Source organism: Molothrus ater, chromosome 4 (assembly GCF_012460135.2).
Source record: "Molothrus ater isolate BHLD 08-10-18 breed brown headed cowbird chromosome 4, BPBGC_Mater_1.1, whole genome shotgun sequence".
Lineage (NCBI taxonomy): Eukaryota > Metazoa > Chordata > Aves > Passeriformes > Icteridae > Molothrus > Molothrus ater.
In genome coordinates, this window is record NC_050481.2 from 68,936,507 (window position 1) to 68,949,612 (window position 13,106).

A 13,106-nucleotide genomic window follows, 5' to 3' on the forward strand; every position below is an offset into this window, starting at 1 on the left:
GAAACGTCCTTATGGTCATTACCTCTCAATTTAGCATCACTTGGAAAAACTCTGTTTTTGGTACAGGGATCACTGCTACTTCCCCGTTCCCAACTGTTTCAAGGCCCAGCTCCCACCATCACCAAACTGCAAGAAAATTCATGTGCTGCACACCTCACCCATCACCCAATGGTCCTGACACCAAGAAATTATATTTTTCTCTTTTTCTCTAGAAATGTTCAAGTCAACAGGGCTGGACAGGGCTTGGAGCAGCCTGGTTTAGTGGAAGGTGCCCAGGGGTTGGAACTGGGTGACTTTTACAAGTCCTTTCCAGCCCAAACCATTCCATTCTGTCATTTCCTCTTTTACTTTTGATGTTCATTTTGTATAAAGCCTGCTGTGTCAGGAGCAGATCTGTCATTCCAAAACTTACCATGTATTTATCAAATCACACTCATTAGTAACAAAAAAAGGAATAAACCCATTTTTTTGTCTTTAATAATCTCATTCATTTCTTATCTGAAGCTTAACAAAGCCATATTTTCACAGTAAGTAGCAATCCTTCCCACAGGACTGTCATCAATGTCTACAGAATTGTAGCTTTTATTTTAAATGGTATTTAAAAGAGCTTTTGTCATTTCTAGTTGCAAAGCTAACTGCTGAAACATGAAAGCAAGAATATCAATGCTGTAGCTGCCTCCTAAGCCTGACAGATGCAGTGCTTCTGCTGCTGCTCAGAACAAGACACTGAGCAGCCATGGTGAAATTAAAACAAAAAAAAAAAACCACCAAAAACCTAAAATTTATTTAAAAAAAAAGCCACGTAAGCAACTTTTCTCACTTTCTGAGACTGACTCCCCCCTCACTTTGTGTTGCTCCAAAGAAACTTGTGTGAAAACTCCTGTCTTTCCTGCTTGTCAAATTTGGCAGGATTTGATGATAAAAAGAGACAATTAGGAAGAATTGAAATTGAAAGATATTCTTCTCTCAAAAGCAAGCACAGGGTCCTGCACAAAGGAGAGGAGAGCTAAAGATGGGATCAGAGGGGGGAAGGTGAAGGAGGACGATCACCCAGCTTCACTTCTATGTTCACTCTCCTTTGGCAAAGCATTTTTTCCCTTTCTGGACTCCCATCAAGAGAAGCCCATTTCCCCATCTGTGATTTTTCAGCTGCAAGGACCTAGCAGGGCCCCAGCCTGAAGGATGGGACCATATTTGTGCCAACTCTACACACAGCACTGCAATCCCTCTGCCTGTGAGGGATGCCATGGCTGGCACATCAAATGGTAAATTTCTCTGTGATAACACAATCTGCCCCATTCCAAGAGCAGTAACTCATCTGAATCTGAAACTTAAATCCAATTCTAAAACCATTTATTAAAAAAAAAAAAAAAAAGGAAAAAAAAGCCACCTTCTCTTTCAACATAGAGGTAATCAAATATCTGGGCTGAATTTAATGGGTTTTATTTGATTCAATTACTACTGGGAGGAAAAAGGTATTGGTGAGCTCAGAGCATTGAAGCTGTGCAACACACAAAAATACTATCAAAATCATAAAAATCCTGACATTCAAGAGGTTAATTGCAATACTAGAATGAAACACATAACAGTAATCACCGTTTATTGTCAATTGTTTGCAAATGTGTAGATAAACAAAGTAAATGGATGTGACATATCCCTTTCAATAAATGAAATACTGAAAACCATGTCACCGAGAATTAGACAAATTAGCTGTACATTAAGTGAATGAATTAAATAGAAAAGTTTAAAATACAATTGTCATGGTTTGACACTGGCACAATGCCAGTGCCCCCATGAGAATACCCGCTCCCTGGTTCCTGCTGTGAGATGTGACCAGGAATAAGCAAAGCAGGTTCCCACTTAGGAAAAAAAAAAAATTAACTAAACTACAAGGGAAAGGGAAAAAAAAGAAACACACAAGGAAAATGAAAACTTCACAAATACATCTCCTCCTCCTCCCCACCAAATTCCCAATACAATACATCCCCCAAATCATCGACTCTCAGTCCAGCACCACCCTTCAGACAATCAATCATCAGTGCATCAGGAGGAGAAGGAGTCCTTCTTGTGCCAATGGTGACCTCTTCTTTCATGTCCAGTGCTCTCACCACTGAACACGGACCAGAGCTGCTTCTAGGGTCGACTTTTAAGGATGTTTGTCCCACTCCAAAAAGGCACAGTCTCTCCTTTGGGACACCTGTCCCCACAATCTCTCCTTTGGGACACCTGTCCCCCCCATATTTTTTCACCCCCTGGGGCCGAGGGGCATCAACACTGAACCCTCTTGGTTCTGAGGCCATTGCCTCCCCCTAGAATGCAGTCTCTGTATCACAAGGAACACGGTTCTGTCCATGGCTGTACAAAAAGAGTCCAGCAAAAGCCACTCCATCATCTCTTCCCACTAAGATTCTTCTCTATTCTTCTACTATCTCTCACTCGCCCAGACCTCTCTCACACTGGCCCATTTCCTTCTTCATCTGCCACTCTATCTCTCTTCTAGGAAAGGTTAATGCCAAGAGAGCCTCCCAGGGGAGAGCCCTGCTTTTAACCCTGTGTTCTCAGAGGCGGATCCAATGTCCCAATGGCCACATTAGGTGCCAATATTAAAATCTGAATATCCACTGGCCTAACCACAGCATCCCAGAAAATACATTTCCTGTCAAACCACCACATCTTTAGAGAGTGAAGAAACTTCATTTCTGACTAAAGGAATTGCCAACACTGGAATTTGAACTGAGAAAGCCTCAGTTCTACAATTACATCAACCTTTACTGCAGCTGCAGAGTTAAGTTATTGCCCTGAGACTGACTAAACCTTTCCCTGAAAATGACCAGAGCATTCTGAGCTGAAGGATGATATTTTTATGGACTGCTGGTTGCTTTTAATTCCTTTATAGCACATTAAAATATAGTCACTCTTTTAGCCATTTTAACCTTGTTTGGCACAAATGGTTGCACTTGAAATTCATCGACTTAAATGGTCCATGGAAGATATCATTAAGAATTGCTGTAGCAGATTTTTTTTTTTAAACTTGCAATGCATTTAATTATTAATGTCCCTCCATCATTTATGCCCCATTGTTTTTCAGATTTTTCACATCTTTCACCTTACCTGTTCAAGGAGTTACAGAAGCCAGAACAAAGAATTCCAGATACAAAGACATTCAGAGTTATCACCAGACCTTGCAATAGTCCTAAGTGTCTGCACTATGAGTTTTGGTGATTATATCCAAGTATCCAAGGTTAGGCTCAATAACAAACTGGGGACAACTCTGTCATTTACACAAGACAATATGGAGATAGGCTCATACACCAATGAGAATACTTGTCATGCATATATATATGCATTATTGTTTTTTTATTTGTTCCTATTTCAGGATGACTTCTGAAAATAATTGTATTTTTGTTTCTTTGGTCTACAGTATAACTTATAGAATACAGGTTAGCTCACTGATTTTCAGTAACAAGAGGGCCCATAACCTTCATAGACTATTAATTTTCCTAAGTTTTCCTTGAACAACTCCAATGTTTTTAAGATTTAAATCTGTCATCTGGAAACGCTGATCTTTTTCTGTAAAATCCAACATCAGAGTGACAAGCAGGGCTTGCCTTTGACATAAAAAAGGAAAAAAATATCCCATAAAATTACCCTCATTCATCTAGCTTGTCTTTATTTCTATATTTGTTTTTACATATGTTAAAACAATCACTTCTTTTGTTACATGGCTGAAGTAGTCAAGGACAATTTGCTTTTTTTCTGTACAAAAACAGAATTGTAAGAAGAAAAACCACTAAACCAAGAGTTATTTATTTATCTTTCTTGAACTCATTACCTATTAGCTATTCCTTTCAAACATTACCTAAGAGTTTTACTGTTCTGCAAATAAATAAGGACAAGCCTCTTCCCTCTGGTTGCTATTTCCCAGCTGTACACAAAAAAGTAATTTCTTGTTTCTCATCTTGGAGTAATTTATCCCAATCCCACAAGAGCAGCCCCAAGAACAGTGCTGAGCCTCACCACCATCACCTCCAACTTCCAAAGGGAATAGCTGGAGCCTGGAAGTGGATCTGGAGAGGAGGAAACAGCTGTAAGAGGAAGCAACTGAATTGAAGGAACAGAAAAAGTGAAAATACTGGAGCTCTCAAGGTGACTGAGAGCCAGGGAATTTCAGGTTAAAGGGCTGTTGTAGAGGTGCCCATAATTTTCTCAAGCTTAAGTCAGTGCTACGTAAATCAGTACAGAACAAAATACTTCTGGAAAAAATAAAACCCAGCAAACCAAACCCCAAAAGATTATTTTGGAGAAAGAGAAGGAAAGAGTACAGCTAGGAGCCCAAAACTCTGCATTCCTATGAAATAAAAGCATTTATCTTAAGATATATATTATATATGCCCAGGAGAAAAACAAAAGGGTTTATTACATGTGTGAAGACTAACAAGAAAATAACATAATTTCTTTCTAAAGACTTGGGTTTTCTGTGAGAGTGCTGATTTATACAGATTTACACAGCCTGAGACTGTGTTAAGATCACAGATACATTGACTGAGTCTCATCTCACCAATTTTCTTTCCTAATCTTTGTGGAAAATTATCTGACAGGAGGTCATGGAGCCCAGAGCTCCTGATACCTAAGAATATGTTCTTCCCTTTCCTGGCCATGCTATAAACCAATCCTAATCACCACAAATATCAATTTAGCACTTTCCAGGAGAGCATTTAATGGCACAACTCAGCTTTAATACCAAAAAGCAGAAACACAATATAAAACCAGAGGGTTCAGTGTTGTAAACTCCTCATAGCCTTGGACACCATTTCTGGACATAGAGGGGGATCAACACACTGAAAACTGTCCTTTGAACTTTTTAAGCTCTTTACAACTTGTTTGTGATGCTGCTTAATAACCCAAAGAAAGGAATAACCCAAAGAAAGAAATCCATTGACTCACTAAAGAAAAAAAATCATATTAAAAAGAAACAAAGGAGTAAAGATATCTGCAAACACTTTTCATAGCCCATCTCTGTATTTTTATGTCTTTCAATAAAGGTGTGTTTTCTAGGGGAAAAGAAAGCTGACCTAACAGTAAAGTTAAAATTTCAGGAAAAACAAACTAAATCTGCTTCAGCTTCCCAAATATGGCATTAAGTGAGCATAAATGTATGTCTCTTTTTTGAGCAACACATGTATGGAGCCACCTTATAAATTAAGAAATGAAAGCACTTTTTATGTATCCTGATAGAAATTTAGATTTAGTTAGCAAAAACTTAACAGAGAGTAGCAGTATCCAGTTATCCACAACAGTGCAGAACCCTGCCCATCATGTACCTTTTTCATACCTGCACAAGAAGTATGGAAATAAAACTCATCCCCTGACTTTTTAACAAATGCATTTTCATTTTCAGTCTCCTCTTCCTTTACAAGCCATGATTTAGCTCAGGCTAGGGAAGCATTCTAGGCAAAAATCACTTCACACTTGTTCCGTGGATAAATTTTCCTCCTAGACACCTCCTGTTGCCTGGGCTGTTTTATGTTTTCAGAAAGTCGTGGGAATCTTATTAGAAACTGTTTTCCAAGGAATCTGTGCAATTCACTGGGCAGATTGAATTGCAGGAAAAAAGAAAGTCTAGTTCACCAGGTTTCTTCCAGAGCTGGGAATACAGAAGCAGCAGCTTCCATGGGTGTACATATATATATATATATATATATATATATATATATATATATATATTTAGGACTGATAATTCAGTATGAGCAGAACAGAATGTATTTTCTATATAGGAAGCAAAAAAAAATCAAAACAAAAGTATGGAATAGCCAAGAATAGTCCTAAAATTTCTGCACAGCAACAGAGAAACCAAAGCTTTCAAAGTCAGATAAGCACAACTTTTACAGGGTACTTTTCTTCTCATGCATTCAATGCTTTGTCCAGAGTTACAGTAACAATTACCACAACAATAACGAGGTTTGCTAAGACCATTCATTACAATCTTATAAGAAAAAAAAAATAAATAAAGCTCTAATCCTTCATGTCCTCAGTGAAGAGCAGGTAAACTCTGTATTTATTGCTTGGATTTCTTCAATAACTAATCCACACTGAATTATCAACACAAACTGACAGTCAGCAATCCAGATGACTGACAGAGCCTCTCCTTCCAGTTTTTAATTCCCAAAATTTCATTTATTTGGGCCATTATTGCTCTGTTACTTCCATTTAACTTTTCTGCCTACATTTGGTAATAAAACAATTACTACAATATGTTTATCTACATTATTACATATAACATACAAACACACACACAAATACTTAGATAGATAGATAGATAGATAGATAGATAGATAGATAGATAGATAGATATGAACACACACACACTGCTTATTCATTGCTTTACCTAACTGAACTCTTATGTCACAGACTAATCTATGACAAAATATTTCCAGGTGGTTTAAAATGTCCCTGCACAATACTCATTATACAATACTCATTATAAATGGAAAATTAATAAGGAAAGTTGCTTAAATGTTCCCTCCTATTTCCCAGAGACTGGAAATTAACATGTTGAAAGTGGATGCAAATTCATTTTGCTATCTTATGGTCTTTAGCAATAAATAAATCATATTGTTTCTCAAAATTGCTAATAAATTAAACTTAATAAGTTAAAAACTGCTGGTGTATTCTGAATTTTGCTACAGCATCTGCCTAATACAGTAAACACTTACTCCAACTATATCACTCATAAAAATCTGTTATTCAAGTTAACAGGCCAGAAATTGTTAAAGATATTGCTCACAAGTGTGTGCACAGAGAGCATGAAAACTCCACATTTAGACAGCCCCTGTAGGAACTGTGACACATATACACCTAGGCAAATGTTAATATAACTAAATAACTAAATAAATAACTAAATGGAAGAGTAAATGTTGGGTCAAATCCTCCAAGAAGAAAAAAATATCAAATTAGAGAAAGAAGAAAGTAGTGATTTTCATTTTTTGATCCTAGGTCTTCAAGTTGTACAGATCTTTAAGAAATGTTATAAATTGCAGTAGAATAAACTTAATAAATGATTTTGATTTTAGAACAGGAAGACTAATAGGCACAATGGTTTCTTGTTAAATTACTGGGCAGTTAGTAACTCCAATTGTACTATATTCCTACTTTGAGAAAAATAATCCAGCATGATCTCAAAAGACAGTAAGAAATTAAACCCAAATGAAGGACATGAATAACTCCAGACTCACTGGGAATAACCAAGCATCTTTCCTTTTTTTATTTTGTTTTTGAGGTGCCATTGGCATCAGGGATTTCCTATGTGCTGAATTCTCCCAGTTCTACAAAAAGTCCAGTTCTAGCTCAGTCTTTTGCATTTCCAAAGGGACAAGAGGCAGAAGAGCTGCGGCATCACTTGGACTGAAAATCATCTCTACTCCATAACCATTTCAAGCTAATTTACTTTCTCATTATACTTGAAATATATAAAATACAAGCAAGCCAGTCTATGAGATCACCAACTAATCCCTTTTCCTGCTGCACAAACATGAACACATCTCCATTTTTCTCAATTTTTCCCCTAAATCTTCTTGTTGCTGCTGAAATGTGTTTCTGATGGGGGGAATCATATGATATTTCACATCCTGTGGTCAAAAAGTGAGATTATTTTCACTGCCAGGAAGATCCCTTGAGGATATATGAATACTGTGTTTTTTGCTTCAGTCATCCAAAACACTGACCTATTGATCTGGTACGAATCAACAATGATAAATACCAAATTTCCTGTTTCCTTCTCAAAAAATTACAGTTCAAATTATGTAACATACGGAACATCTCAATTTAGCATTACTTGAGAATATCAGAAAAGAGAATTTGGGAAATGTGATTTGTCTTCTTCCATTGATATTATCAGGAGTTCTTTAAAGCAAAGCATTACAGAACATTTCCTTTCTATTGACTCAGCTCTTAATCCAAAGGTACAAATTGGGTTTTGTACATTATGATCCAACCAGGGTGTTCCAATCAAGCCCATTTTGTGTGTGTGTGTGTGTGTGGGTGTGTGGGAGGGGGTACAAGGAGTGTGCTTGGGGCTGGCTTTATTTAAAGGAAGGCTGGGAAGTTTTCTGGTGAAAGACTCTGTTGATAAATGTTAGGTTAGGAGAAGAAAACTGGTTATTCAATGAACAAAGTGGTGTGCAATTTATTTTACTTCATTAGATGCTGAATTCTTCAAACACTGCTAGGAATTAGAATGCTTTGAAACCAATTATTGTAAGTACATTTAATCACAGCTTTGAAGTTACTTTCAACATGGCATGTTCCTTTTGATTAAATTATATCTTTCTGCCATTCCACTACAAGTACCCAGTTCAAGGGCAAAAGAAAAAAAAAGAAACAACAAACCCAAACCTTTCAAAAGTCATAAATAAAAACAACAATAATTTTGCTGGTTTTTTTCTGAAATATTTCCACAACCTCCTATTGCTACAAGAGTACCAGTTCCTGCAGAAACTTGAGTGCAATTTTGAATGCATAAAAATTATCACAAAATTAAACAATTATGTCATTGTATATGGTACAATTAATTCCAAGCAGAGAAGCAGAATAGCAGGGAGCAGAAAGATGAACTAAAAATGCACTTACAAGGTACATGGATTTTTTTTTGAGCAAAGATTAAAGGAGTTCAATAGACTCTCTCACCTTGCTTTGTATGTATAGTACTGGTAATTCAAGCTCTCTGTTAATGTGATATTTCTCTTTATCATGATAAATGATGGCTGAAAGGAGCAATTTTGGTTCAAGCCTGCCTCCTGCTTGAAAGAAAATTTTGGTTCAGTGATTTAAGCAAGGCAAAACACCATGAATCTCCTCCCTATTCCTGACTTGGACAGGAGCAACTGGAAATGGGATGAGTCCAATGAAGGATCACAAAGGCAGCTCAAGGAGCTCTGCTGATCTCAGTGATCCCCATCACCTTCCCTATTCTCAAATGTGCATCTTGTACTTCAGTGATTTCACTGGATTTCAATTCCTCTGTAAAGCTCTGAGTGAAGAGAAACAACGTTTTTATGCTCTTCTGAGTAATTTTCTCTTTTCTTTTGCAGTGTAAACACCAAGTTACTTTTGCAGGGTAAACACCAATACAATAATGCAGGACTGTGTATTTCTTTAAGTCTCACCCCTGGAAGGCCAGGCTGGATGGGCTTGGAGCAACCCAGGATGCTGGAAAGTGTCCTTGCCCATTGGGGGTGGAACTCAATTATATTTAAGGTCCTTTCATGCTCTCTCATAGACAATCAACACACTAAAGGAGAGAAAAGCACTTTTTCTTCTACTCTTTCTTAGGATTATTGACTGGCTGCCCAGCTTGTAACAATAAATGGCAAATTACCTTATGGCAGAAATTAATGTATTTGATAGCATAATGTTTTACTTTTTTTTTTTACTTTTTTTTTTTGTATTTCCATTTCTACAGCATGGACTCTTTATTGCCATTGGCTGAAGGGTTGGGAAGGTTAACTGGGTAAGATTTATTTTGTAACTCTGCAGAGAAGTGTTACAGCCTTAAATAGCCAAAAAAGTCCCACAGAAACAGAGAAACAAAAGTAGATCTCAGTGGGCTAATTTGTCTTAGCTTTGTAATAGGAAATAGTACCAAAGCTGTTCATGTGGATCACCAGAACTAAAACCAAGAGGAAGGAAGTGGGAAAAGGCAAAGAGTGGCCTGAAGTATCTTGTGAGGGCAGTTAGAAATTTTAAGAGAAAAAGTAGGGTAAGGAGGTAAAATAAGCAGCAATATTTTAGCTGATCAAAGAGATGTAGCAGTATAGAAATAATGAGATATCAAAGGGAAATAAAAGAACATGTACTGAATATTATCATCAACACTGGAGAACAAAAGAATTAGAGAACACCTCTTTCTTCTTCAACTCCAAAGCACAATATTCAACAAATAATTGCAGCCTATCCCCAAAATGTCACCCAAGTAAAAGAAAAACAAAACAACACCTTAATGGCACAAAGCAGTGGTTCTGCTTGTTCTTTTTACTTTCTGTCTTAATGACATATTCCATCAGTTCTGAATTTGTCAGAAACAGTGATTAGAGGAGGAAAAAAAATCTCTTTTGTTATCGTCTCCCTTAAACTTCAAAGCAGCAGGGACAGTGAGTGAAACACAACTCTATCAAAGTGAGCACTTCTAATCCTTAAGTTTGATATTTATAAATTTACAAGGCTTTCCTAGTCATGCTGCTCAGAACTATCACAGAAAAGCACATCACAGAAACTGTAAATATTCTGAGGCACCTGATTCTATTTTGCCTCAGTCTGAGGGTTCAGTGCACACAGCCTATCAAGAGTTGGGGGAAAGCCAAAACCCCCAAATATTTTCACTGCATGCCTCAACAGAGAAAGACTCATTAATGCTATTAGGTAGCACTCACTCACTTGGTGACATTCATTAACTTCAAGCATTGGTCAAATCTACATTTCATGCAGGGAATTTTCTTTAGAATGTCCCACATCCCTGCTCACCCTGGCTGTCCCTGTTATCATGCTCAGCCTGTCTTTGAACACCCAGATCACCAGGATCTGAAATCATGGCTTAATCAGGATGTTGATAAACCATTCCTAGCTTCCCAATCAATCAATAAATAAATTTCCACTGTGTACTGAATTACTGGATAATTTCTAAGTAAACTGAAAGACCCCCCTAATATTCGAGCACCCTGAAACTGCAGAAGATTTTGTACTGAGTTTCTGTGGCAAACAGGAATATATCTCTGCTGCAAATACCAAAACCAAATTGCTAAGGAAAAATTAATTTGAAGTCTGTTTGTTGTGGGCCATATAATTGGGAATATTATTTTAATAAAATTCTAATTCTTAAGCCTTTGATACTTTTAACTTCTAAACCAGCAACATATGGCTTTAATTGTGTCCATGCTCAGCTTTTATAGCAGCAATATTGATGTAAAATATGCCACACTACACAAATTTGCATTATATGGGTTTCTCATTTCTTTTTTAGTTAACTACATCTTTTTTACATTTTACAATGCCAACTCCTTAAATGGACCAGCTTCAGATAGCTAAATGCAGTGATTGTGTATTTCTAAATCACAGTCAGGTGCAACACTAAAGAGAATGTAGGAAATTTATGGTTATACCTGGACATTTTTCTTAAAGCCTCTATAAAAATTTTCTCTTCATTTTGCTTTGTTTTCTTTTGGATTACTGTGCAGGGCAACAGGACAAACTTTCTGGACAGACTTACAGGAGTCCTGCTCTCTAAGAGCTTGTGATGCTGTAATTTAAACACTTCTGCACAAAGTAAAAAAAAAAAAAAAAGCAGATGAGCTGCAATTATGCAAATGTGTAAACTCAGTGACAATGAACTAGCAGGGTCCAAAATAATTCCAGAGCCAAAGAGGAAGGGAACAGCAGGAAGCAGGACTCCTTTTGGGTTGTAATCTACAGCCAAATAAATGAGAACTTATAAACAAAACAATAAAAGCTTTAAGAGCTGGGGTAATTGTCAATGTATATCTATCAATGCATGGAAAAAAAATACAAGAAGAGCCCCAAAACCCATGACTCTTTAAAGGCATATATATATATATATATATATATATATATATATATATATATATATACATGTCTTTTTTCTCTATAATATTACCAGCAATTATCAGTTTCCTATAATATTATCAGCAAATACTACTACTACTGATTATGGTGATGATAATAATGATAATAATAATAATAGTAATATTGCTTCCGCATATTCAAGATTTTCTAAATTATTCTGATCTGAATATTTGAATATTTTCATAATTCCTTATTAATTACAAGGCTTCCTGCAATATTTTGCAGATTCTAAGTCAGCACTGTTGTATCTAGAGGTTTAATTTCCTACCAAAATAATAACTGGGACCGCAGGATCTTCCAGAGAATTGTCAATACATCACTGAAAGTAAAATAGAGACTTCTAGTAAAAAAAACAAAAAAAAAACAAAAGAAAAAAAAAAAAGAGAGAGAGAAAAAATAAGAGCATACATAATATTTAAATTCTTATTAGAGGAGGAATTATTTTTTAATTTTGAAATATTTTTGTTAATCTATCACATCCTTTGACATTCAATTTGCTTTACAAAATGGCATCATGTAGAGCTGCCAAAGAAAAGTCACCATGCTAGGAAGCTTGTCAGTTCAGTCTTTTACTCACATTGGAAAGAAAACCATCTTTAAAATATTAAACACAGCTGTGGGTTTCAGTCCCTCGGTAACTTCATGGCTGTGACCTTCATAAAGACTTGGCAATCTCCCAGTCATAGAACTCATCCAGGATATTAAGGAGAGCCATTGAAGGTCAGCACTGAATTGTTCTGATTAAATTCAAAATATAAAATCAGATTTTCACTGTGCATTTTCTTGCCCTTTCATAATTTAAATTCTCTTTGGTAATTAAAGAATACAAAAAATGCCTTAAGAGTGAGATAATCCTTTGGTGACCACTGCAGGTAGTTTATAATGTGGCTTATTTTATAACAATGATGTTCTGAATCAGATGACAAGAGAAAGGAGAAAAAGAACAATCATCAAAACATGATAAAACTATTCATCCTGCTCCTAATTCTTCATCTGGCAGGTGTCAAACTGACCATGACCAGGTACCTACAGCAAATTGTTCGAGGTAAAATTTGGTAAAGTGATGGAAAAATAAAAGAGATTTGGGAGGAATCAGAAGAAACCCAATTATTTTAAATTCCTAGTTCCATTAGGGCTTTACCTCATTCCAGCAACATCAGAGAAGGGATTGTGGGTGAGAAGTGGTTTCAAAGCCACAAATGCGTCCCACAGCCACCCTGAGGGCTTTCATGGAGCTGCTCTCACAGCAGCCTCAGGAACCAAGATCCCCAGTGGGACCAACCAGAGTGGGATCACCCCACTGCAAGGGTTTGGGGTTTGGGTTGGAAAGGACCTCAAAGCACACCCAGTAACGCCTGCCATGGGCAGGGACACCTTCCACCATCCCAGGGTGCTCCAAGCCCCGTCCAGCCTGGCCTTGGGCACTGCCAGGGATCCAGGGGCAGCCACAGATTCTCTGGGCACCCTGTGCCAGG

General features: G+C 37.0%; 1 protein-coding gene across 1 annotated transcript in view; it reads right to left on the reverse strand.

Moving 5' to 3' along the window:
* CTNNA2 (catenin alpha 2) overlaps window positions 1–13,106 on the reverse strand; it is a 478,376-nt gene that overhangs the window by 270,019 nt on the left and 195,251 nt on the right. The gene's annotated exons all lie outside the window — the stretch shown is intronic.